Raw genomic sequence first — 9,441 nt, forward strand, 5'->3', positions numbered from 1 at the left:
ACAGGACATACCCAGGGATGGTGATGGCGGTGTCTGGGACATTATCTGTAAGGTATGATTCCATGAGGATGACTATGTCAGGCTGTTGCTTGACCAGTCTGTGAGACAGCTCTCCCAATTTAGATACTAGCCTCCAGATGTTAGTAAGGAGGACTTTGCAGGGTCGACATGGCTGAGATTGCCGTTGTCATTTCTGGTGCTTAGGTCGATGCTGGGTGGTCTATCCGGTTTCATTCCTTTCTTTTGACTTTTTAGCGATTTGTCACAACTGAGTGGCTTGCTAGGCCATTTCAGAGAGCATTTAAGAGTCAACCATATTGCTGTGGGTCTGGAGTCACTTGTAGGCCATACCAGGTAAGGATGACAGATTTCCTTCCCTAAAGGGTATTAGTGAACCAGATGGGGTTTTACAACAATTGACAATGGTTCCATGGTTATCGTTAGACTTTTAATTCCAGATTTTTATTGAATTCAAATTCCACCATCTGCCATGGCGGGATTCGAACCCAGGTCTCCAGAGCATTACCCTGGGTCTCTCGATTACTCATCCAGCGATAATGTCGCCTCCCCCTAATCTTTTCTCATAATCCTTCTTTGCTTCTCATATTTGCTTTTTTACATTCCTTCTGAACCTTCTGTATTCATCTTGGTTCTCAATTGTATTTGCTACCTGACACCTGTAGTAAGCACATTTTTTCTTCTTTAACTTAATTTCTATTTCCTTTGTCATCCAGCGAGTTCTGGATTTGTGGTGTCCTACCCTCCCCTTTTGAGGGAACATACCTTGACTGTGCCCAAACCATCTGTTCTTTCAAGGTCGCCCATTGTTAAGCTACTGTTTTTGCCGCCAACCTTTGGTTCCAGTCCATCCGTCCCAGCTCCATTCTTGCCCCATTGAAGTCCACTCTCTGCCAGTTGATTATTCTTACTCTGGATTGACCAATATCCTTTTCCACCATTATCCTAAACCTTATGATACAATGATCACTGTCCCCTAAATGTTCCCTTGCTGTCTCTTGATCTATTTGGCCTACCTCATTCCCAAGAACCAGGTCTAGCAGTGCCTACTTTCTTGTTGGACTGGACACACACTGTTGTAGGAAATTCTCCTGAACACAATCTAGGAATGCTTGTCCCTCACTGCCCCTTACACTACCACCATCCCAGTCTATATAAGGGTAATTAAACTCGCCCATTATAATTACTCTACGATGTTTAATTTCCTTGCAGATTTGTTCCTCTATATCCTTCCCACTAGCTGGTGGTCTATATAATTACCAAACAATGTAATTTCACCCTCCTTATTCCTTAGCTCTAGCCAAATTGATTCTGTCCTTTAATCCTCTGATACATACTCTTTCTCCAGTACTGCAACACTCTCCTTAACCAAAAACGCCACCCCTCCTTTTTCCTATCTTTTCTGAACACTTTGTAACCAGGAATATTTAGGACCCAGATCTGCCCTTCCTTAAGCCAGGTCTCCGTTATAGCCACAACATCATAATCCCACAAGGCAATCTATGCCTGTAACTCCCCAGTTTTATTAACTATACTCCGTGCATTCACATACATGCAATGTAACTCTGATTTAGACTTCATTACTTGCTCCCTTACTCTGACTCCATCTATTAACTTACTATTCTCTATTTTAGTGCTATCTGCCTCTCCCAACATTCCGTGCACCCTAGTATTACTTTCTATTATTCTCTCCTGGTTCCCACACCCCTGCTGAGTTAGTTTAAATGCCCTCCAACAGCACTAGCAAAATGACCCGCAAAGAACTCAGTCCCGGCTCTGTTCAGATGCAACCCATCTGGCTTGTACAGGTGCCATCTCCCCCAGAGCCAGTCCCAGTGTCCCAGGAATCTAAAGCCCTCCGTCCTGCACCATCTTTCGAGCCACGCATTCATCTGTCTTATCTTCCTATTTCTGTACTCGCACGTGGCTCTGGGAGTAATCCGGAGATTACTACTTTAGAAGCCCTGCTTGCTAACAGTCTGGTTTGACCTCAGATAGTCGCCAGGGAGATGGCTGTTGCTGATATCTAGGGAGCGGAGTTTGTGCCAGGGACCAAAGACAATAGCTTCACTCTTCCCAATTTTTGGTTGAAGAAAATTTCTGCTTATCCACTACTGGATGTGCAATAAGCAGCCTGACAACTTTGAATCTGGAACTTTCTCCATCATAAAACTGTGGAGGCTAGGTGAATTGAAGATTTCAAAACTGAAATTGCTATGTTTTTCTTAAAAACTAGTACTAAGATTTACGAAATCAAGGTGGGTGGATGGAGCCAAGATATACATCTGCCATGATCTAATTGAGTGGCTGAAAAGGCTCAAGGGGCTGAATGGCCTACTCCTGTTCCTACAACCTATGTAATCTTACACATCAGTCCATAGTGAGCTCAGATCAAAATTAATAAAATATTTGAGCAAACCACACCTAAATTCTAAGACACCCATTTTTATATTGTCATAGAGGTCTACTGCTTAGAAAAAGGCCCTTCGGCCTATCAAGTCTGTGTCAGTCAAACAAGTACCTAACTATTCTAATCCATAGAATCATACAGGTCTACAACTTAGGAAGTCAACAAAAATCTCCCAATTGTACTAAGTGAGCTTTAATGTTATCAAATTAACTTCATAGCAAAAACTCGTTTGTAAAATATAATTTACTAAATACCACCCTACTTAAAATATTCTGAGCTACCTGCACATAATTTTGAAAATTTGAAATTAGAAGGTAGATGTAAGATAAAAGCCACACCAACTGTCGTTGGTGAGAGGTTTTATACTGATAGGTATACTTCTAACAAATTATCAAAGCTGTATTCTCTAACTCATATTCTATTATCTTAGTGTGTCCCATTGCTCCATTCTTTCTCTTGTTCTATTCCCCCATTATATTTGTGACCTCCCTGACTCATCATCCAGTCCTAGCCATTCTTTGTTGATGGTTGCATTCTACATTTGTCAGCTTCTTCCATATCGTAGAGCCTCAGTATGAGCAATCATCAGTCCTTTCTGATTGCAATAGATTTATTACATCCTGATCTTCCCAATGACCTTCATTGGAGCAAAGGAAATTGTTATTTTCAATTTCTCACAGACATTGGGGAGAAATTTCATCTCACTGTTATGGCACGTGCTGGAAGGGCATATCAGTAAATTGCACATCTGAGCCCATGATTTTCTGTGTGGCCAGAAGATTGATGAAGGCAGGGATGAAATTTCCCTATTTCATTTCTTGGTGTGTGCCAGGAGTGCTGAATAGAAAAATCTTCCTACAATTTATTTAATTCTCTTGCAAATACAAGCAGCAGCTACTTCCTCTTACCTTTCATGACTCAATCCTTACTCCTTCTTCATCTATGACGACAACCTGCGTTTATATAATGCCTTTAATGCAGCAGACGTCCTAACAACATTCAGTCCCTCTATCTACAACTTCAGTCACGACCTGATTGACTCGTAATTGCCCTCTGACATGGCCCATCAATTACCTCAGTTGTACCATATGACCCTCAGGGCAAATAGGAATTTTACTCAGGATTGTTTCATCTACAGATTCTGTTCATTTTTTTCAATTAGAGCTGTCATTGAAGCCATGGAGAGACCTTGAAAAATTCCAAAGGTGAGCTGAGTAAGTGATATTGTTAAAGGAGGTTTCTTTAATAAACTCAGCAGCAATAGGCGTTGATATAGTTTGTCAGTGTTGGATTTATTCGAGGAGGAGGAGCAGCACAAGAGGTTTGAGATCATTGGGGTTGGGCTTACATTAGTTGCAAGTACTGTACTCCCTACACGGTGAGAATGCACAAGAAGGGAACAGCTTGATGGGGGTGCTAGTTTGGGGCTCCTCATGCTTGAAGGACTTCTAATTTAACATTTAGTGGCTGGAAGGCTTCAGACATGGGTGGACAGAATACCACAACATCTGGGATGCTAACGTCTCTGGTGACAGCCCTTTACTCCAACGGGGAAGGGGAATGTTGGGGAGGCGTGGTATTAATGGCTAGAGTTTGAGGACCACCCACTTGAATCTCTGTGAGGAAGTATAAGAAGGCCACAACTTGATAACATGATTTCTGGCCTGTGCCAGCTCCTGGAACAAGACAAAATGTAACCATCGAAATACAGTGAAATTGATCATTGCATTCAATTTTTAATCCGCTGCATTCCGGGCACCAACTGGAGACATTACGCAGTGTGTTTTTGCCCTCTTCCACTAAATTTCAACATACTTCAACTTTAATAATAGTGCACAGTGCCATCTGGAGAGATACGTCCAATCTTACCAGTTATACATTGTTCTACAAATTCAAAACATCATTGATTTTTTAAAATTCATTCATGGTATGTGGGCATCGCTGGCTTGGCCATCATTTATTGCCCATCCCTCATTGCCGTTGTTCAGAGGGCGTTTAAGAGTCAACCACATTGCTGTGGGTCTGGAATCACATGTAGGCCAGACCAGGTAAGGACAGCAGATTTCCTTTCCTAAAGGGTATTATTGAACTAGTTGGGTTTTTACAACAATCGGCAATGGTTTCATGGTCATCGTCAGAGTTTTAGTTCCAGATTTTTATTGAATTCACATTTCACCATCTGCCGTGGTGGGATTTGAACCCGGCCCCCAGAGCATTACCCTGGGTCTCTGGAATACTAGTCACTGACAATGCCACCGCCTCCCCTATCTGTGCACTCATATGTGTTAGAAATATTTACTGACTGGAGTATTGAGAAAAATTAATTCACCTTCTTTACTAAATCCTCAATGTTCAGATCCCTGATGGAATCAGTAGCAAAAGTTGCACAAGGTAATGATTGTTTTTGGGGAATGTTTACAGCACATGGATTGAGAGGAAATCGGTTTCACCATCTGTTCAAGGCGGGATGCAGAAAGCAATGTCTGCTTCTGTTGAAAATAAGCATGATTGCCATAATGAATAAATGTAATTATCATTGCACAAACAAGAAACAGTGTTATTTGCACGAGCATTAGCATCGGTCAGGCTTTATGTCTATATGAACTCCCATCCTATAATATCTATCATGGCTTGTCGCAAAGTGACGAGTTTTATCTGTGGTATGCCAACCATCATTCAGGTGTGATGGTGCCTGTTGAAGGATATCTTTGTCGACAAATAAAAGAACAGCATACATTGATTGAGATGTAATTTTGTACAGAGAAGTAAAGACTGTATATCTAACAGTGAAATGCAGAAAACCTTGATAGTTGAATATGGAAATGCAGTCATTTTGTGTAGTCAGCTGTATCAGTGTATGCAGATAATGAGGTGATCAAGCAATTTTCTTAGCTGTAATTGAGCAGGCCTGCCTTTTCTAGATTGTGTAATTGTTCAAAATAGCCTTATTGTCTTTTTTTATGCTTCAGCCCCAGAATGGTACTGGCTGCACTCATGTTAACAATACTCCTGCATGATTATTCAGACAAACATGGTTAGCGTTGACAAGCTCTTTGGGTGGGCATTTCCATCAATGCAAGATAGTTGGCACAATCCACATACAAAAATGTCAATGTCAGTTATATTCATATTTAGCAAAATTAGATAATTGACAGTTATCTCATTGCTTATCTTGGAAATTATTTCAAATCAGACACCATATGCACTTCCCTCCAAGCATGATGCGTTATGGAGAACACACCTATCTCTCGTAGAATTGCCTCCATGTTTGTTGGATTTCTGCTTCATGGTGGGTTGTCCTTTTGGCCCATTAAAGGCAATTCTCAGTTCCCTGATGCAACCACAATAATCTGAAGAGCTTTGATCAGTGCTTCAATTTGCATACTTTACAATTAAACTGGCACACTGAGCATTATTTGTAACACTTACATGTACACTAGATGGTTAACTACTGATTCACCACAACTCTTGCAATTGTTCTGAGTAATTATTCTGATTTTTGTCAGCTGTGATGAATCCTAGCTATGAGGAAACCTGCGTGTTATTGTAAGTATGCTGAGAATAGTAGGAAAAAAATAATTTAATAAATACCGTGCTCAAAACAAATTAAATCTTTTGGTACTCAACAGCATATTTTTTGAAGGCATATTCATGTTTAAGAGTGCTTTGTGTCTGCGAAAATTGCAAAATGATTCTGCAAATGGAGCATTTGGTTTGTGTGATTTTCAAATCTACTAAAATACTCTCATTTTTGTTGAACATATTAGTGATAGTCAATTTTTTTCTACCCTGGATCTCCATATTTCCTACCTTTGAGACCTGAATTTACCCCATATGGATTGGAATGTGGCAAAAGCTTTCATACAAACATACAAATTAGTAGCAAGAGTAGGCCATTCGGCCCCTCGAGCATGCTTTCCCATTCAATAAGATCATGGCTGATATGATTGTGGCCTCAACTCCACTTTCCTTCTTACCCCCATACCCTTTATTCACGTTGCTTGTTACTTCCTCAAAGAACTCCAATAAATTAGTCAAACATGATATCCCTTTCACAAAGCTATGCTGACTCCACTTGATTGCATTGAGATTTTCTAAGTCCCCTGCTATAAACTCCTTAATAGTAGATTCCAGCATTTTCCCTATGACAGATGTTAAGCTAACTGGCCTGTAGTTTCCTGCTTCCTGTCTCGCTCCTATCTTTAATTTTATTTACGCAACATTTCCATCGTAAACTGTTTACTTCAGAGGGATGAACCTGGAGGAGTGAGTGGCACCGATACCAGGTCTGCTATGCTTGACAGGCTTGTAGGTGATGGAGAACTCTCCAAGATAATGGCCAATCATTTCAGGCTTGATTTCAACCCAGTTAAGGGTTTTCCCATTGTACACACCAACTATGCTGCCAACCGTCTCTGGGAGGATAACCATATCCTGAAGATGAGTCTTGACAGCCTTTGGTTTTTCCATTGGTGGAGCTTCCTTTTTCGCCTTGCGCAGCCTTTTCAGGAGACACTGCTGTTTTTGACGCAGTCCTCTGTTCAAACGCCTGTGCTGACGGGCACAGTACAACTGCATCAGTTGTTCATAGGACATGTCGAGGAGCTGATCCAAGTCAACACCTCTGTAGGTAAATTTCCTGAAAGTTCTTTTCTTCTTCTGTTCTACTTGGTCAGTCATTTACACCCAGTCTCGCTGGAATATAGGAGTTGCATTCGCTGTTTTGCAATCTGATGGGACCTTTCCAAAATCTTGGCGCAATTTGGAAAATTAAAACAAATGCGTCTACTATCTCAGCCGCTATTTCTTTTAAGACTCGAAGATGAAGCCCATCAGGACCTGGGGACTTGTCAGCTTTTAGTTCAAATAATTTTCTCAGTACTCATTCCCTGGCGATTGTAATTGTTTTAAGTTCTTCCCTCCCTTTCACCTCTTGATGCATGCTTATTTCTGGGTTGTTATTTGTATCCTCTACATTGAAGACTGATGCAAAATATCTGTACAGTTCATGTGCCATTTCAATTTTCAAAAGTCTATGTTGATGTTGTGAAGGATGACTTCTGACAGTCAGCAAGGCTACTTAAAATCACCCATCCTGAAGCTCACAAAAGGTTGGTAAGTGCAATGACAGCATCCAGATGAAAGAATCTCTGAAGAATGGTATTTAGCTTCAAAATAAGAGCGTGGAAACTGTAGTAGGCCTGCCTTGATTCCGTAGCCCTTAATACCCTTGCCTAACAAAAAATCCAACAATTTCACACTTCAAATTTTCAATTGACCTATCTTCGATTGCTTTCTGGAGGAGACTGTTCCAGATATCTGCTACCTTTTTTTGAGAAGAAGTGGCCCAGCTCCAATTTTAAGGTTATGCCCCTTGTTCTGGACTCCTCCACCAGATAAAGTAGCTTCTCTCTATCTACCCTATCAAACCCTTTAATTACAATAACAACCCATTTTATATGGCACCTTTAACTTAGTAAAATATCCCAAGGCACTTAACAGAAAATTTGGCCCCTAATTGGATAATTTAATCAAATGCTCTGTCAATTACTTAAAGTCATTTCAAAACTAAATATCAGAAAACATTATGCCTAACAAAGAGGAATTGTTACATTTTAATGCTTTTTTAAAACAAGTGGACAATTGGCTGTTCCTTCATCGTTACTGGGTCAAAATTCTGGAATTCTCTACTTAACACTGGCATGGAGACACCATCACCCCAAGAACAGTATTGGCTCAAGGAAGGTTCACCATCAGTCAACTCCTTCTCGAGGCAACCAGGGGGTGAACAATGCATATGGCCTTGCCTGTATCCTGACAATAAAATTTTTAAAAACTGACATAGTAAACCAAAGTAAATAAGTAAAACCATAAGTAAAAATGGCATTCTAAATAAATGTTCTATTTTAAGTGAGGTTTTTTGTATAAGTTTATATCCTTTTATCCTTGATTTATAAAACAGTTTTGCTCTTTACTTTCATAATTAATGGTCTGGAGCACCTCTGTCTTTGATAACAATGACCCATGAGAAATCAGTCCATGTGGTACCATTAGTCCTTTACACTATTAAGTGAGACTGCATCTTTTTGGCTCCCTTCTCCACTTGTTCATTGCGACTCAGGTTTCAATACAAAAAAAAACAGTAAACACAATGAAATAAAATTTCTTTTAATGTAGTGTTGGGACAATATCAGCAGTAAGCAAGTTCAGATTTCATTTAGTTCTGTATTTGTAATGTTGATGCAAATGCATCTGTTTACTGTATTCACAAAGAGCTTTTATAAAAGGATCATCAAAGTTGATCAGGAACATAAGTTCACAATTCTATAGCTAGTGATGCAAAGTGATTAAAAAGTGATTTGTATTTGGAACCTTATAAACTTTATTCCATGTTGATGTAAATCAGATTATTTAATTACCATGTTTCCTGTAGATACTGTTGAAGGAGTAGGGTGGGGAATCTCACAAAGGTCACATTAATTTGATTACATCACGTTTGAATCAATATCTGTGTCCTTTTAGTATCTTTGTTTTTCCTTCCATGTTACATATTATTCCCCAAATATTAGAGAGCAAGAATAACTTCTCTGAAATCTTGACCTGTGCCACTTTAAATTGTATGCTAGAAGATACTTGAGAACAATGCTGGTTCAGCTATCTCCTGTTTTATCATCTGACCTCTTGGGAAGTGCTTCCTCTATTCGCAGTGTTTCCTGCTGATGATGAGGTTGCACTTTTTAAAATTAACAATTCATGAAGGTGGTTTAAAACTACTTTTAAAAACCCTCCAACCTGCTAAAAGGAAGTGTTACGGAACTGACTGTCTTTTCATAAATATTATTTTGATAAAACATATGGGCAATTTCACATTCTAATCGATTGCTGAACATTCTTTAATACCTATTCATGCAGAGCCTCATGAGAATGGCTGGCTATGGTCTGCTGCCAGCCAGATATTTGATAGTTAAATTTCAGCTGACACTTTCAAATAGAAAAACATTCTTACTTCGATT

General features: G+C 39.7%; 1 pseudogene; it reads right to left on the reverse strand.

Moving 5' to 3' along the window:
* Positions 1 to 6,653: 6,653 nt before the first annotated feature.
* Positions 6,654 to 7,124, reverse strand: LOC144684843 (small ribosomal subunit protein uS19 pseudogene; annotated as a pseudogene).
* Between the last annotated feature and the right edge of the window lie 2,317 nt (positions 7,125 to 9,441).

Source organism: Cetorhinus maximus, chromosome 1 (genome assembly GCF_964194155.1).
Source record: "Cetorhinus maximus chromosome 1, sCetMax3.hap1.1, whole genome shotgun sequence".
Taxonomy (NCBI): domain Eukaryota; kingdom Metazoa; phylum Chordata; class Chondrichthyes; order Lamniformes; family Cetorhinidae; genus Cetorhinus; species Cetorhinus maximus.